The sequence below is a fragment of the Cebus imitator genome, unplaced genomic scaffold, assembly GCF_001604975.1.
Source record: "Cebus imitator isolate Cc_AM_T3 unplaced genomic scaffold, Cebus_imitator-1.0 Scaffold43, whole genome shotgun sequence".
Classification (NCBI taxonomy): Eukaryota; Metazoa; Chordata; class Mammalia; order Primates; family Cebidae; genus Cebus; species Cebus imitator.
The window spans coordinates 5,980,254-5,999,531 of NW_016107358.1; positions in this window are offsets into that span (position 1 = coordinate 5,980,254).

A 19,278-nucleotide genomic window follows, 5' to 3' on the forward strand; every position below is an offset into this window, starting at 1 on the left:
AAATTCACATGTTAAATTTAGACCGAGATTTAGACTCCCTGGATGCTGTTCTTTCTCTACATACTTATGAACTCTTTTTATTATTATTATTATTATTATTATTATACTTTAAGTTCTGGGGTACATGTGCAGAACGTGCAGGTTTGTCACATAGGGTATACACGTGTCATGTTGGTTTGCTGCATCCATCCTCCCATCATCTATGTTAGGTATTTATCCTAACGTTATCCCGCCTCAATCCCCTCACACCCTGCCATCCCTCCCCTAGCCCCCCAGCCCCCAACAGTCCCTGGTGTGTGATGTTCCCCTCCCTGTGTCCATGTGTTCTCATTGTTCAACACCCACTTATGAGTGAGAACATTCGGCGTTTACGAACTCTTATAGCTCTAATGCCTAAAATGCTGCTATATTCATCATATCTCTTTATTCTGTTTTTTTGGTGATGCTTTGACATCCTGGGGACTTGATGACCCTAAAGGGAGTGCACTTCCCAAGCCTACCTAACTCCCAACGATAACAAAGACACTCGCCTGTGAGCATGCCTTTCCAATGCAAACCAATCAGTCTAGAACCCATAACCCCAATCACGTCCTTTGGCAGATTCATACTCTAGGCCACTGTTTCCTAGGGACAGCGCCTGCACCCCAGAGCCCATTGAAATTATTCCAACAAGCCAATGCTAAACCTGTTTACTCTGCCCTGCTGTTTTCTTCCTGCAGGAACCACAATAAAGGTTCTTGACCACATTCCCTTCACCCTGCTTCCGGCCCAACCCTGCTGCTTCTCTGTGTATCACCATCCCCATGGTGTGGTGTGTCCCCTGCTGTCCAGATGTGTGAGAATAACAAACTATTTTTTCAATGAGGTCATCTGTTGACTTTATCTTACCTATTAGTAATAGAGTCCTTATTTTAAAGTAGGTGCTGAAACATGGTAAGCAGGCAATCAAGGCTTATTGAAAGAATATAAAACAGTTAATAAGAAAGAACAAAAGGGAAAAACTTTATCTACTATTAGTCTGTTGTATAATAGATGCATATAGGGCTGGGTGTGGTGGCTCACACCTGTAATCCCAACACTTTGGGAGGCCAAGGACAGTCAATCACCTGAGGTCTGGAGTTTGAGACCAGCCTAGACAACATGGCAAAACCCCATCTCTACTAAAGATACAAAAATTAGCCAGGCATGGTGGCAGGCACTTATAATCCCAGCTACTCAGAACGCTGAGACAAGAGAATCACTTGATTCTGGCTGGGCAGAGGTTGCAGTGAGCCAAGATCATGCTATTTCACTCCAGCCTAGACAAAAGAAAAAAAATCCACCAAAAAAAAAAAAAAAAAAAAAAAATCAAAAAAAAAAAAAAAAAAAAAAAGATGCACAGAGTATAGATAGATGGGTATGTATGATCAAATAGACCACCATAATAAAATCCATCAATTTTTATAGTCCAGCAAATCCATGTTTGATTTTGCAGAAATTTCACATTCAATAGTACAGCTGCTAACATTTCCTCATTTACAGTGTGATATAGAATATAGGATTATCCACATTCTCTCCACTGCGCCACATTTGAGCTCTGTGTGTACTCTCCTCTAGAAGTCTTCTGCTGTGCTGCTCAACGCAACGCTTGCTAATTAATGGATGGGTAGGACACTGACACTCTGCTACCATTTCTGCAATCTACTTTAGTGGCTGTCAAAAAAATAGGAAAAAGTTGCTATCATATCCAGCGCTGAAAATGGAGATTTTCAAGTTCTTCTTTTCCTCCCAAGAATCATTGGCAACTTGGACTTATCAGTTGCTCAGGATATTATTTCTATGTAATCAGAAGCTATTTAGAGGCAGCTTCTGCATAAGATATTAGCCAATCCACATGCAAGACTGGGATTCTTTCTTTTCAGTTAAAATAAAAGAGGCTACTTTATAGATTATTCTTTGGTCACATTGATTGGGTTAAACTACTTAGAATGAAAATATGAAGTTGAATAGAAAAATAACGTTTGTCTAAAGGATATAATTTCTGTTTCAATGAACCATTTTTCAAACTTCTTTGTGAGAGCATTGTTATATGCTCTACACAGTTTTACGGAACCCAACCAAATTTGGTGCAATGTCTCTGAGGAAAAATTCTTCAGTTGAAAAAAAAGTGCATTTTATTCAGATCTGACAAAAAGCAGCAGACAGAATTTCACCTGTTTTTACCTGCAATATAAAATAGTGGTTTCTTACTTCTTTTTTATGTGTATGGCTTGACTTGTATTGAAAGATTAACCATAGTCTGCATTTTGAAATTTTCTTAGCTAAAAAAGGTTTTCAATATAGCAACTAATGAAATGCTCAGAGGGATCAGAGCTGCATTCTGGCTCCATAATTGTGGGGATAATGTGTGCCACTCGTCTAAGAACTGTATTAGTCAAATGCCTAGAAACCTGTTCACCTCCATTCCTGACTCGAAAATTACAGAATTATGCTCCCTCCAGGTTCATTTATACACAATTAAACACAATGTGTGTAATTTTCTAAGTGCAATAATTGATGTTTCACTCTTTTTTTGTTTAGTAGCAAAGTTGACTTGAATAAAAGGCTACTGAGATGTTTCAGGTTTCCACTGAGCTGGGCTTGTATACATTTTAGAGACAGATGTGTTTAAATTCAGCTAAAATAGGCAGGAAAAAAGGGTTAGAACTAAATAGCCCACTTTAAACCCAAAACAAAATATGCATGAGGGTAGGGTCAGAAGTGAGGGAGAAGGCTGGAAACATTTGGGTTTATACCTCTGACCATTACATTCTGAATAAAGAATTCTTTTACAAAGATGAGGAAAATTCCCCTCACATTAAAAAAAAAAATTGCAATGTTTCCCAAGCAAATAGAAATCCTCATTTTATGTCGCTATCCTACGGCAAATTAACAACCATAGTATCATTCATCTGCACAATCCATTTACCTTTTCAGCATATGGATCATTTGTTCATCTCAAAGGAGTTTCTGAGAGTGGTAAAAGCAGAATGTGTATGTAGAAGAAAATAACAATTTGTACCAAAGAGAGTATCAAGAGTTCAGCTTACAAGTTGACAAAAGCTTGTAGATCAGTACGACTTCAGCTGACTTGTCACAGTTGCTATTAAAATAACGGGATAGTCCTCATCTCAATGAGAATGCATTTCCCAGACCATCTGGTCCACTGTGAATGGTGTTGCATAGTGGCTCGCTTCCTATAAGAAACAAAGACAATGATCAAGGACAAGTTATTTCTATTTTTTTAAATGCATTCTATAAGGTATATTCTTCCTGGCCTTACTTTATCTTTTTCTGCAGGTGAGACATTAACACCAGTATAACATTTTCCTTTTAGGGGATGGATGTTTAAATAAATGTAATAAAAGCCAATTAAGATGGTATGGTATATCCCTTAAATGGTGTTGCCTCTACCTTAATTCCTTTGTAGACAGAGAGTGAATTAAAAACAAAGAGGTCAGGCTTGGTGGCTCATGTCTGTAATCCCAGCACTTTGGGAGGCTGAGGCAGGCAGATCATCAGGAGTTCAAGACTAGCTTGACCAACATGGTGAAACTCCACCTCTACTAAAAATACAAAACTAGCTGGGTGTGGTGGTGGGCACCTATAATTCCAGCTACTCGGGATGCTGAGGCAAGAGAATCACTTCAACCCAGGAGGAAAAGGTTGCAGTGAGCTGAGATTACGCCGTTGCACCCCAGCCTAGGCAACAAGAGTGAAACTCCCATCTCAAAAACAAACAAACAAACAAACAAAAAAACCAAAACCAAATAAAGAAAGAATAAGATAAACATTCTTAAACTTTTCTTTGGTTCAAGAGGAGGACTGTAAGGAAAAGAGCATGTATGTATACACACACATGCACACATATGCACACACGCACAATATGATATAGATTCAGAATGTTTAATTGTGGCTCCTCTTTACTGAGAGACAGTGTCCTTTAAATACATTCTGGAAAATGGTTTTATTTGTCAATCCAGAATATCTTAGTGCAAAAATCGAGGAGGATAATGATTAGGCAGAGAAAATAGTCACAAGGGCAGTAGTCTTGGTTCCAGAAACCTAGAAACACATTAACTGTCATAGATCACACAAAAATTTCTGCAACACCAACCTCAGAAATTTTAGAGAAAACCAGCTTCTACCCCAAGACAGGGTGGAACTGGGTGCTGTCTTTGCGTTGTCTCAGTAAGCATCCCACCATGAATGCTCCTGTTCTCGATCATTCTGAGGACTGTTTGTCACCCACAGTCCCTGGGACATTCAGCACATATTGAAGTGAGTTCTCTTGAGTTCAGTGTGCCTAGAGACTGAAAAAAGACTTTCTATTTATAGTACCCTTTGTAGTCTAAAGGCTCAGCTATAAACCAGCCAATGAAACTTTCTTACATAATAGAGGTTTACATGGATGTGGCAGTGCTGCTTTTGAACAAGAGTGGGTTTCACTTTTAGCTGTGTGTGTGTGTGTGTGTGTGTGTATATATATATATATATATGTTTAGTGGTAGATTAATTGTGACCAGGCAGTCCCATCCCTAAATTCCTGGCCACCATATACAAGAGACAGGACTACACTTAGCTGTCCATTAAGAGTAAACACAGCTGAGGGTCTCCAGGAAATAGAACATGTGCCCTCTGGAACCTCTTGGCAGAAATTCTTTCTTCCCCGTGTGCACCCAGTTACTCTCAATGCCTCACTATCATTTTCTGCAAGAGTAGAAGCTGCCCGGAGCAAGTAGGATCTGTCTTTGTTTAGAGCCCTCCTCTTTCATGCCCACTGGACTCCTAGGAAGGAGAGCTAACATCAAAGCTGCTTTGCTTTGTCTTGTTTTGTCTTGTTATGTTTTTTGCTAAGAGGGAGTCTCACTCTGTTGCCAGGCTGGAGTGCAGTGGTGCAATCTCGGCTCACTGCAACCGCCGTCTCCCCGGTTCAAACAATTCTCCTGCCTCAGCCTCCCGAGTAGCTGGGAGTACAGATACATGCCACCACACACCCCGCTAATTCTTGTATTTTTAGTAGAGATGGGGTTTCACCATGTTGGCAAGGATGGTCTCAATCTCTTCACCTGGTGATCCATCCACCTCGGCCTCCCAAAGTGCTGGGGTTACAGGCGTGAGCCACCACACCTGGCCAGCTGCTTTGCATCTTATCTGTATCTGCTAAGACTGTATCTTCAGGTGAAGACCATTCATTTACAAGGAAGCAAACTATCTACCAAACATCTTTCCATTCTTGAAACTTAATTATCATTCCTAAATCAGATTAATTAAAATGGGATGGTAGCAGCTGTCAATTATTTGTTCAGTCAGGGTGTCAAAGTTGTTGAATCACATCCCTGCAAATCATCTGAACAGACAGGGCCAGGAGCAGCCTGCCTCACCATGTCCTTCTCCCTTCTAATCTCACCCAGGTTTGTGCCGTCAGAAAGGGACATCTCCTTACATCTTGTCCAACTCAATGGATCGCACAGTCTTTACAATCAAGCTTTCCAATGTGCAGATTAACAGTGCCTGAGACATTAAGTCAAGTTACACTGTACACAGCTTGATTACTAGATATTATCAAAACCAAGCCTGCTGTTTTGGACTAGAACTTTCCAGCCAGAGTAAGCACCATTGTTGCCTACTCTTGTTTTTCCTGGTTCTCATCTGATTTACAGGGTAGGAAAACAAATGTCATAAGCAAGAGAGGACAAAGCAGGCTAAGTAGGAACTTGCTAGAGATCTGGCCTCATTTTTGCTTTACCTTCTCTATATCAAAAATGTACCCCGGGGAGCAGGCGTCAATGGTATGCAAATCTAATTGCAAAAGTAATAAACAGAAATGACATGGATGTTTCTCTCATAGTTAACCCTGTTAATGTTGGACTGGAAGTCTAAATGTCTAATCTCTCATTGAATCAATAGTAACATATTTAGACAGAAGGAAGACTAAGAGAGTGCAGGGAAAGAGTTATGGGAGAATGCCATTTCCAGGTTCCTATGATGTATTCAGAAGACTTTATTAATATATGCTGCATTGAAAAGTGGCACCCTAAACAATACAGTAAAGAATAAGGTATTTCTTGGACCAGTTTAGACTCCAATTTCATCAACTTAAATGTTTCCATCAAAATCAAATGGCTATTGGCTTGCTCATTTGCATTCAACACCACCAAAAAAAAGCAGGGCGAGGTCAGGAGAGGTGGGTCACGGCTGTAATCCCAGCACTGTGGGAGGCCGAGGTGGGCAGATCACCTGAGATCAGGAGTTTGAGACCAGCCTGGCCAACATGGTGAAATCTCAACTCTACTAAAAATATAAAAATTAGTTGGGCGTGTTGGTGGATGCCTGTAATCCCAGCTACCTAGGAGGCTGAGGCAGGAGGATCACTTGAACCTGGGAAGTGGAGGTTACAGTGGACCAAATCCTGCCACTGCACTCCAGCAAGAGCAAGATTTCATGGAAAAAAAGCAGGGCGAATTAAAAAGCAAGGTGAATTTTTAAAAAATGACACCCTACCTAGTGATAAAATTAGGATGTTAACATTGTGATTCTCATACTGTGGTCCCAGACCAGCAGCATCACCTGGGAATTTGCTAGAAATGCAAATTCTCAATCCCTATACCAGACCTCCTGAATCCGAAGTTCTGATTAACAAGATTTCTAGGTATTTCTGATGCACATAAATTTAGAGAACCACTAGATTTAAAAATACTTTCCACATTTCAAGTGAACAGGTTCTTGTTAGGGACCAATTTTTCTAAATTTGAACCAAGTAATTTCAAGTAGTCAAAAAGAAGCAAATCCATCACACTATCACACTATTGTTACTATTTTTTATATTACTTAAAACAACTGTTTTCACTATATCAAATGATTTCAAAACAATTATGAAGATAAAATTAATAAGAAAAAATATTTTTGTAACCAAAAGATTAATACCTTGGGAGTCTCGAAGGTGGGTCTATTGAACTTCTCTACATCGGCAGTACTGATGATATGAACACGAACATTCTTTGCTGTGGAGGCTGCCCTGAGCATTACAGGATCCTACCACCCATCCCTGGCCTTTACCCACTAGATGCCAGAAGTACCCTCTTCCTACTGTTGTGAAAATTTAAATTTTTCCAAGTGTCACCTAGAGGTCATATTGCCCAATGTTGAGAACCGCTTATCTAGTTGATAAGTTAGAAATGCTTTGTCAGTTTTAAAAGCAACAACATCTATTGGGCACCTATTGTTAGCAAGGCACTGTGCATTGCATTCAAGATATATATTCCATATTGGTATAGAAATTTTAGTACATCAGAATGAGTTTTAAACCTGAGAGCAAGTTGCATTGTGGCCTTTCATAGCTACATTCCTCAAATATTCCTGAGGTAATCACTTTATTCTAGTACATGAAATCACAGCTAATCATTTTTTTTTAAGTTGATTTGTGTCCAGAGAGATAATTAGGCACTGGGTGTCTTAGAAAAAGCAGTGATTAGCACTTAGGTGACATGGCTGATTGTTTTATCTGTATTATTAATTTGTTGCACAGTCTTAGGAAACTCACAGAATCTTTTGGATCTAATTTTTGAATATGTAAACTGAAGCTGATGGGCTGTATGATTTCTATGATGACCTCTGCTTTTTATATTTTATCAATAATAAATATCAATCCTACTCAAGTATAATTGATACTTGGCTAACAGTTATTAAGAACCACACTAAGCACACATGTCTAATCTTCCTATCAATTCCATGTGGAGCTATCATTGCCATTTTCAAAAGTTTCAAGATAGAGATATTGAGACCCAGTCACGTTGCTTCCATATCTTCCCAAGTCCACATAGCAGTGTGTAGGCATCCTGAGAAGGGCCAGGGCTCTTCCCACTACCCATGTCAGTCTTATGTGTACCAAAGCTGATCTCTGGGAGGATGCAAAATGATTACCCTAAAAAGATATGGGAGGAGAAAAAACATTAGCACAAGCTACAGCAAAATTATATGAGATTTTGTTGTTAGTAGAATTAATCCAAACAAAGACAACAGAACACAGGTGTGGTAAGGACAATTGCTAGTTTTCACTCCACAAAGCATTTATGGAGCAGTTTTCATTTGTCAAGCATGACAGTAGTGCTCCAGGACATGGAAGTTTCTAGATCTTAACTGCCCTCAGGGAGTTCTGGAGTCTGCACAGTGCACGCCTCCTGGAAGAGAACTCTGGCAGGTTTTTCATTAAGCATCAGTGAGAACACAGTCAGGGACTTGCTAGACAGGCCCTGTTTTTGTTTTGTTGTTTTTTTTTGTTTGTTTTCATTCCTAAGGAACCTGATGGAAAATGAAATTGCAGCAAGTGAAGGCAATCAGGAAGAACTCTGCATTAGGCTCACTTGCATTCCTTAACCTCTTTCTAATGAAAATAAAGAATAAAAGTTCTTAAGTTTTCTTTCTTTCTTTCTTTTCTCTTGAGAAAGAGTCTTGCTTTGTCACCTAGGTTGCAGTGCAGTGGCATGATCTCAGCTCACTGCAGCCTCTGCCTCCCAGGTTCAGCTGATTCTCCTGCCTCAGCCTCATGAGGAGTTAGGACTACAGGCACCCACCACCACGCTCGGCTAACATTTATATTTTTAATAGAGAAGGGGTTTCACCATATTGGCCAAGCTGGTCTTGAACTCCTGACCTCACGGTCAGCCCACCTCGGCCTGCCAAAGTGCTAGGATTACAGGCGTGAGCCACCACACATGTCCAAAATTCTTAAGTTTTCTAATAGACTTTTACTCACACCCTATCATCATTGCTTCCGGAGGCAGAACTTAACCATATGGGCTTATAACACTGGAATAGTGGCCCAGGGATCCTTGCTGGGTTTGATTAGGACGCCAAGCTTCCGACTTTCAACTCCCTGAGGTACAGCTCATCAGAACTTGAGAACAAGTTGTCTAGTGTGTTCTAGCTCAGCTACTTTTCTCAAATGTTGCTGAGATAACCAGTTTATCCCTATTCATGACACCATAGCTAATTATTTTATTCATGTTTATTCATGTAAAACTTGACCCCAGGAAGGATAGAAGCGAAGGAGAATTATTAGTTATGAGTTATTTTAGCATCACTCATACATTGATGCGAGTTATAATTCTTAGAATTGGTATTATACAAAAATAAAAAAATGGATGTGAAATGACTTTTTTGGGTCCAATTTATTACAGTAAATTATGTGAATCAAAGCCAATATGCCACTTACCTGTATGTCATTCTTTAGATATCACATCATTTTCATCTTTTATAAAAGCCATGACCTATTTAACATTTCCCAGATTTTCCTTGATAAAATTTTTGCTAACTTTACTCAAAAATCAGCAAGCTTTAAGGGTTCCATTTCTGCTGTCACTTTAACAAGAAGGACCCCAAAGGAAGAAAAAAAAAAAGATACAGGTGAGTTGCATTGGTTTTGCTTCCTTTTTCTGAACTTAAGAAAAAGCTGATTCATCAGTGGAGGTGTACAAAAATTGTGTTGTGAAGCTGGACTCCTGGCAGAGTACTGGAATGGGTTCTCAGTTATTAGTATTCTCCATGACTGTTTATTGTCTTCTGGGGCAATTATCTTGCTTTAATTTAGGTCACTAATGACATTATGAGATAGTTTGATGGTGGTGTAATTTCTTTTGATGTTATGTTTGTTGCTCTTGCTTATATCAACTCACTGTGATTCCATAAAAGACTGAATTCTATACCCGCTGAGGGAGGGTAGGGAGGGAAGCAGGAGGGGCTAAGGGAGAAGGGAGGGAGCAGGGGGTGCAGCGAATGGCAAGGCCGGACTCTGAAATCTGGCAGCTGCGCTTCCGTGGTGAGGGTTTTCTCCTGTTCTGTTCTGCTTCTCTCCCAGTGTGGGGGCTGAAAGCTGCAAGATTATACCACACGGCTCAGTGTCCTGTCAGGTTCGAAATTATTTCCGACAGGCTACCAAAACAATTGGTCCCTCACTCCAGCAGCCTTTACCCTAGTTGAAGTCTAATTTATAAGATAGATCATTCGCTTCAGTGACCTCATCTCAGCTCCTCCTAAGCTACCTTATGCGGAAACCTCAATTGAAAAATATAAAGTTGGTCCAAAGCCCACTGCTTAAGAGCCCCCCATAAATGACCTCCGGGAAAGGACAACTTGGAGGCCCCTATTGATTATTGCTTAATGTAAATGCTCTTCTTAGCACTCAGCTTTTTTTTTATTAACTGCATGTGAAACCATGGTATTTATATGAAATGCATGCTTACTGGTGTTGTTTGAATGGAAACTACCCTGGAATGTGTCTATTCAGTCTACTCTCACCCTCCTTAATACTGAAGGAGGGCTGACTGTATGTCAGAGAGATTGTCCTGGCTGTGGTACAACCTCAGTCTCCTGCCAGGGGAGCTATTAATAGAATGATTTTGGAAATGAAATTCAGAATTCCCAGTGGGTTTTCTGGTTTGAGGGGAACCACATATATTGAGAATATCTATATGGTAAATGAAAAATTTAGAACTTAGAAACATTATTATAGAGAGAGTATAATTTAGATAAAAATAGTATTTAGAAAATTCTTTCATTAAGAACAAGATCATGTCATTTGCAGGGACATGGATGGAGCTGGAAGCTGCTATCCTCAGCAAACTCACACAGGAACAGAAAGTGGGAGCTGAATGATGAGAACACATGGACACATAGTGGGGAACAATACACACGGGGGCCTGGTGGTGGGGGTAGGGGAAGGGAGAGCATTAGGAAGAAAAGCTAATGGATGCTGGGCTTAATACATAGGTGAGGGGTTGACCTGTGCAGCAAATAACCATGGTACATGATTATGCAACAAACCTGCACATCCTGCACGTGTACCCTAGAACTTAAAATAATATTTTAAGAAAGAAATAAAAAAGAAAATACTTGTATTATTTAGATATGCTATTATCCAGAAATGGCACTCTACAAATATTAGTCTATCTAACAACATTCAAAATATAAAAGTCGAGCTGTTTACTTCTAGTTGTGCAGTCCATCCAAGGAGATCGTCAATTTCATACCCTACACCCCAGCCCAAAACTGCTTAAAAGCTGCAAACAATGCAGTTCAGAAAGGATTCCAGCTAATGTACATTTTCCAGCTTCTCTAGGATCACACGGGTATACTACCACTCATGACTACTTTAAGGTCCTAGTCTAAAAACTGGCCAAGAAAGCCAGTTTCTCCACCTTTGATGGAGAAGCCATCAGCCCCAGTGGCCACTGTTCTTGGAACCATAACAGGCCCTGAGAACTCATGTTTCTACTTCCCAAGATTAATTTGCCCACCTGCTGGGCCACGTTTAGTTACCTGGAAAAGTGGAGTGTGGTTATTTCTCTTATTGATCTGTGGCTCATCACTGAGGCTGTCAAAGATGACTGTCTCTTCTGATGATTCTGTTAAGAGTTCTAGCTATTTAGCATTTATTTGCTCCCTAACTCTTAAAGGTGACGGGAGTAGAGTTCTCAATGTTCATTATTGGTGAAGTAAATATTTTCCAAACTAGAAGTGTTAGTTTTTTATTTTAAAACTCTTCTCAGCATACACTTCTTTGATAAAGGCTTAGTTTTAAACAAAAAATGAAGTTTTAAAAAATTAAAATATAAAGGAATTAGAAGTATTGTCTAACATATGAACATATGAACTTCATACATAGTGACTGCAATGTTTTTAAAACTAGAAAATAAGGGCCAGGTGTGGTGGCTCATGCCTGTAATCCCAGCACTTTGGGAGGCCGAGGGGGGTGGATCAGGAAGTCAAGAGATCGAGACCATCCTGGTCAACATGGTGAAACCCCGTCTCTACTAAAAATACAAAAAATTAGCCGGGCATGGTGGCGTGTGCCTGTAATCCCAGCTACTCAGGAGGCTGAGGCAGGAGAATTGTTTGAACCCAGGAGGTGGAGGTTGTGGTGAGCTGAGATCACGCCATTGTACTCCAGCCTGGGTAACAAGAGCGAAACTCCGTCTCAAAACAAAACAAAACAAAACAAAACAAAACAAAACAAAACAAAACACTAGAGAATAAACATGAAAGCTGGAAGCCAAGGAAGGAAGCAGCAACATATACATGTCAGATATCCTGCTAGCCACTGAGGTTCAGCCTCTCATGAAATTTAATATTCTATAGGTGTGGTCAGGTCAGAGAAATGAGCGTTTGCAAAGGAAAATGTGAAATAAACATTAGAAGCACCACAAAACACTTTTGAAAATTGTTTACACTAAGCTGAATCACTGAATAGACCAACATGATCTACTGCCTATGCAATGAGTTAACGGGCCAGGGTAACCATATGGTATTTGATTTTGGGAAATAGTTCAGCAAAGTCGCTTCAAATAATCTGCCTGTGGTTAAGGGAGATTCTAAAAGTCTTCTAACAATTTCTTTATTTTCACCTGGAAAAACTTGTCTCATTCAATTGCTTTTGTTCATGACGACACCAATACAAAGAGAGATGTCTAAACATTGTACTTGAACAACAGGCAAAATTTTATAATTCTTTAAAAATTGTCTTAGGGCTGGCGGGGTTTTGTTATTATTTTAGGTACTATCAAATATATGAATGAAAGAGAAATTTCAAACTCTGTTTCCCTGGGAACTTGTGAAGAAATGGAGGTAATGTCAAACATCGAGACAAACAAACAAGAAAAAGATGAATACATCTTTTTCTCTTATTATTGGAGAGGGAGGCAAGGCAGCATGTTGAAAGCCCCACTAATCAGAGATTAAAGAGAGGTTGATCCTCGTGAGGGCATTTTATGAATATCACTTTGTGATTTTTCAACAGGCCATGTCACGTCTCTGAACACCAACTTTCTAGCTTAGAAAATGAATCAACTGCACTAATGAATATCTAAAGTCACTTTGAATTCTAAAGTGCTATGGCTCTTTTAAAATTAGTTGCAAAGTGAGACTGGACTGAAAATATGACCTCACCATTCTTCTTTATGGTGTTAATTCCCTAGGCCTTCCCATATTTAGGAAAATTTTTCTGTTTGCTTAATATTGTATTCCAATGCTAAATATAATACTAACAGCTTCATGTCAACAGGCGAGCCAAGCAAGGAAAAACAAAAAAACAACAACAACAAAAAACCAGGAAGTAGGTGCAGAAGTACTCTAAACCAGCTTGGTTTTATGTAGTCTTGTTTAAAGAAAACTTCCAAACTCCAGCTGTGTACCGTTTAAATGTCTCCTTAAATGAAACTGACAGAGGGAGAATAGGATCCAATTAGCAGGAATTTCCTTTCCTTGCATCTGATAAGTTAACATCTGTGCCTTCTGATAAAGGCACTTTATTATTATTTTTTTTAGTGGCATTTGCACTATTCATTAATTCCCTTTTAGTACAAATAGCTGACTCCAAAAAATGCCTTGGGGCTGCAAGGAATTGTTAGACAGGTGGTAGAGAGGCATCACCTAAGAAGAGAACCTCTCCAGCTATACAATTGCGTTTCCACATTAACAATATACATTCAAATGGGAAAGAAAACTTTATTAGTCACATTGAGTATTTTAATATTTCCAGTGATTGACTTAATATACTGTAATAAGGATATGATGATATCGATGATGAGGGTAAGGTTAATTATTAATTTGCAGTTATCTGCTGCTTCCCTTTAAGGTACACAAAGTATTTAAGAAAATGTTGTTGTTATTTCCTTGCAATTGTGTGTCCCTTTATGGACAGGAATTTTTTTTTTCTTACCCTCATTCCCAAATGTCAGGCCCTCAGGTTATATTTTTGTTTGCAGCATTCTCAGCCCTCCTCTGATTTTTCTGCCAATTTCTCCCCTGCTCTATATCATGTCAGACAGTGTCCTCTGGAGCCTCCATCTGTCAGCAAGCACCTCTATCCTTTTGTTTCTACATGTCATCCTCCCTCCTCTTCTGTCTTAAAGAAATTCAGAAGACACCAATCAGTTCCCTTGGAGTCAGTCCCTTTACTGAGAGGTTTCTGGTTCTCACAAGCCCAACACCTACTTACCATATGGACAATGTGTACTGTTGCCTAAATCCTTGCGTAACAACCTCCTCTCTTAAAGGCTTCTGCACTGCAGTGATGTCACCAGAATCAGGCCATTTTTCCTTTATCTATTCAAAGTCTCTTTGAGAAACATAAGCCTCTTCTCACTCTGACAAGACTGTGAAGACCTTTGGTTCAGAACTTAGTATTTGAGGTAGTTCCCTCCTTCATACCTTAAAGGTTCTGAAATAACAGTCCTAATCATCTGCCATTACCTAAGAGGAGATCTACTGCTTTTAATGAGGAGAAAACTTTTTTACAGCAAGAACACTGCAAGAGCCTGCAAAGATAGGTTCCAATCACAGGAAGGGCCCTTAGCAGTCACCTGCCAGTGCACTGTGACATAGCACCCTTTTCCTCTCATTGCTGGACAGACAGTGATAGCCCAGTATTTTCAACACAGAGAGCACAAAAAATACCAAAAAAAAGCTAAAAATTTATTTTTAAATAATAGTGAGCTGACTTATTTATCTATACAGAGTCCAGACCACTGTGACGCCAACCATTGTGGTAGGTAGGAAATTCATTATATGTTATTTGCAGCACTTCGTTGGCAGTGAAAGCTTTCACTCAAATTAGCACTTACTTACTGGTCAGACAAAGTATGGGGCATGGTTGTTCTACCATTTGATTGTAAGCACAGAGACGGTAGAGTCAGAGGTGGGGTGGGCATACTGAACGTTGTATCAAGCAAATATGAGAGGCAATAGAAATTTCCATTCTTAAAATTTGAACAAGACTGCAGACATTCAGTGTGAAGAAATGTCAACCATTTCCCTCTACCCAAAACTGGATAAAATTGTCAAGAATTACCACTTCACAGCTCTGTAAAATGCCATAGGTAAACAATAAATAGAGAAGTGTGTATTCATGAAAAATTCTTGGGCTCCAGGTAAAACAGTGGGCTCTGTTGGATTCTTGCCTGGGAATGTTCCATTCTTCTTCCCCAAGTCACATGAGATGGTAGTGCTACTAGGACAGAGCTGGTTGTAAGAATGAGCAACTTTGTTGCTGGAGGGGGTTAATTTTATTTGGCACAGGGCAGAATCTTACATTCAGTGGCATTGTTAATAAAAGCAACAAATTCCAAAGAAAATAAAAAGGGAAAACATGAAGGTGGGGTCCTGGTTGGCTGAGAAGTCGAATGGTGGACTAGCCAGAAGTTTAACCAGGGGTCCTGGAAATGAGAGGGTAATAAAGGAACTAAATAAGTTTTCTACACATGCCTGGCTGACTTGGAGCCTGTCAAGACAGTTCGACGATGGCCTAGCAGAAGGAAACACTTGCACAAATGTGAAATCTGCATGACATTTAAATGCAGGCACAAACCATACTCAGACCTGTCAGGAGAGGACAGAGTTTTACTGGTTTGAGGTGTTTTGAGCAAAGTTTCTGGCCAAATGATTGACAACTATGAAGCCATCCAGATGCAGATGTGATCTTTAGGATGCCAGGTTAAGAAATAAAAACAAGAATAAAAATAAAAAGAACTTGAAGAGAGACACAGTGGCCACACGCCATAAGGGTAGAGTAAACACAGGTGGTCTAGGCAAATAACTGAAAGGGAAAACAAAACAGAAAGAATAACGACCCTCAAAATCCAGAGTTGCTATAATAAACTGTCTAAAATTGCTGTGCTTTTAGTAAAAAAAAAATTATAGGATATATAAGAAATAGGGAAGTGTAACATTTATAGTGAAAAAAGTAGTCAGTAAAAAGTGTGAATGGGTAAAGATGTTGATTTTGAAAAAAGTCTTCAAATAGCTATGATATACATATGTTAAAAAAATTAAAGAAAATATGATGATGAATAAACAGATAGGAATCACAACAGTCAAAACTCTAAAATAAGTTTTAGGAATAGAAACTAAGTAGAAAGTTTTAAAAATGGAACCCCTAAAACCAAATGGAAATGTTTAAGTTGAAAAGTACAGTAACTAACATGAATAATTTATTACATGGACTTAACAAGCAGATTTAAGATGACAGAAGCAAGAATCTATGAACTCAAAAACAAGACACTAGAAATTATTCATTAAAGAAAAATGAACAATCAGAGACTTATAGGACAAGTACAAGCCTGTCAACATGTAGGCATGATGGGAGTCCTAGAAAAAAAAAGAAGAGAGGAAAGGGGCAGAAAAAAAATGTTTAAAGAGTAAATTTTCATAATTTTCCAAATTGGATGACGAATGTTACTACAGGATCTCAAGAAGCTCAATGAATCCAAGTAGGATAAATACAAAGATATCTACACTTACCACATTATGGTTAAATTGTTGAAAGTCAAGGGCAAAGGGAAAATTTAAAAAGCAGCAAAAGACAATGGGACTGGCTGTGTTCATAAAAACAGCAACATAATTAAAAGTTGCCTTTTTGTCAAAAATGATAGATATCTGAAGGTAGTGGAGAAGCATAAAAAAAAAAAAAAGCAAAAACAAACTTGTCCACCAAGAATTCAGCAAAACTGTCTTTCAAAAAGGGAAAATAAAGGCATTATTAGATAAACCTTGCCTGAGAAAGTTGATTGCTGGCAGAATTGCTTTGCAAGAGTTGTTAAAGAGAGTTCTATAGCCTGAAAAAGAATCACACTAAATGATAATTAAAATCTAGAGGAAGAAATGAAGAACACTGCAAATGAAAAATATGTGAGAAAGTATAAAAGAATACATAGCTATCTTTTTAAAAAGAATTTTTAAAATCTCTTTAATAGTCATGGGCAAATATGACATTATATTTATGACTTTATAACATATATGCATGTAATATACATGACAACTAGAACAGAAAAAATGGTGGAGGGTGGGGGAAGGAGCTACACTGGAACAAAGCTGTTCTATTTTTCTGGAACTAAGCCAGTGCTAACCTGAGATAGATTATGAAAAGACAAGAGGCATATTGTAATCCCTAGCTCAACTACCAGGCTATCAGGCATGTTTTAAAGAGACATTTTAAAACTGTGAAAAGTTAACAGGCATACAATAATGTCTAGAGCAAAAATATTTATCTTTTGCATAAAAGAAGGCAATAAAGGAAGAATAAATTTAGGCATATAAAAATTAAATGTAAATGAGCAGTCATAATCCAACCACAACAATAATCCATTAAATGTGAATGAACAAAATCACTATAATGAAAAAAACACAGATTATAAGACTGTATTTAAATAAATCAGAATCCAACTGTCTCCTAGCAGAAACACAATAGAATCATGGGCACAAATAAGTAAGATGTAAAAGCATAGACAAATACATACCAAGCAAATAGTAAGTACAAGAGAGCAGAAGGATCTATATTAATATCAGAAAAAAATAGTTTCTAAAACAAAAATATTACTAGAGACAAAGTGAGACATTTCATAAAGATAAAAGCGTCAATACAACTGGAACACATAATGACTGTAAATGTGTACTCACCTAAAAAGAAAGCATCCAAAATAAATGAAGCAAAAACTCACAAAAATCAAAGGTAAGAAAGACAATTCAACAATCAGAATCGGAGTTTCAGTATTTCACTCTTAATATATAATAGAACTAGACAGAAAATAGTATACTCGAACAACACTTTGACTTAACTGTAGATTGACTTAGCAACAACAAAATACACTTTCTTTTTATAACACACATAGAAGTCTCTAAAGTAGACCAGATACAGGTTTAAAACAACTCTTAATAGGCAGGGCATTCTGGCTTATGCCTCTAATACCAGCACTTTAGGAGGCCCCGAGGCGGGTGAGTCAGTTGATGACAGGAGTTTGAGGCCAACATGGTGAGACGGTGTCTCTACTAAAAATACAAAAAATAGCCAGGCCTGGTGGGGAGCACCTGTAATCCCAGCTATTCAGGAGGCTAAGGTAAGAGAACTGTTTGAACCTGGGAGGCGGAGGTTGCAGTGAGCCGAAATCAAGCCACTGCACTTCAGCCTTAAACGACAGAGAGAGAGAGACTCTGTCTCAAGACAACAATGACAAAAACAAAAAACAAACAAACAAAAAACCTCTTAATAAATTTGAAAAGAATTGTAGTAGCCAAAGTATCTTTCTCAACTACAATAAAATTGGAATGGAACAATAGGTAGAATAATATTTGGGAATCCCTAAACATTTACTAATTAGAGAATACAATTCTAAATGACACATAAATGAAAGAAGTCACAGAGAATTAGAAAGTATTTTGACCTAAAGGAAAACAAGACTCAATACATCAAGATCTGTATTACATGCTACAACATGGATGACCAACAAAAACATTATACTAAGCTAAGAAGCCAGATGCAAAAAAAAAAAAAAAAAAAAAAAATTGCATATTACCTGATTCCATTTATGTGAAATACTTGGAAAACTCAAATTTAAAGAGACAGTATTCCGATTAGTAGTGCCGGGGACCGGGGTGAAAGAGCAATATAGTGGTAGGTACAGAGATTGATTGCAAAAGGGCATGAGGAAACTTTTTGGGATGTTGAAAATATTTTAAAACTAAATCGTGGTGAGAGCTGTGCAACTCTCTAAACTTGCCGAGAATAATTCAATTGCCCATTTACAATAGGTCTATTTGATGGTGTGTGAATTGTACCTCAATAGAACTGTTAAATATACAAACACATGTATTGAATAAGTTTATAACATGGTTAAGAGCTGGAAAATTTGTTTCATAATAATTTGGCATTTATTTCTGAGAAAAAAATCCCTATATATCTTTAAATTTAAAACAAACTCCTAGAATAAAATGTCCTAAATTACAACGCCCCATTCTTCTTGAGAAAAACACAGGATAGGTATAGTATTTCAAGCCTTCAGAACAGGTCAATACCTTTTGTGTGTACCTATGTACATGGATAGGTAGAGGCTAATCAATTTAAGACCAATAACTGACTGGCAGCTTGGAAGAGTTTTATTAAACTGGGCACAAAAATTGAATTACATATTCTTTAAATATTGTTGTTGTAATTTAAAGTATTTAAACAAAAAATAATTCTGCAGTGACTATGCCACAATCATTTAAGTGTTATCGTGGTTGTTGATGTCCAGGTCTACCTACCGGAGGTTCTGTTATTTTCCAGGAATAGCCACAGACAACATGAAATTTTTGCAAGTTCCTGCTTTGGTTTTATGAAGGTAGAACATGAACTGTGCATTGATTTCAGAAACTAATCTTTATAGATTTTTATTAATTTTCCTTGTATGTGACAGCAACAATTAGGAACTTATAATTTTCCAGACTTTTCAAAAA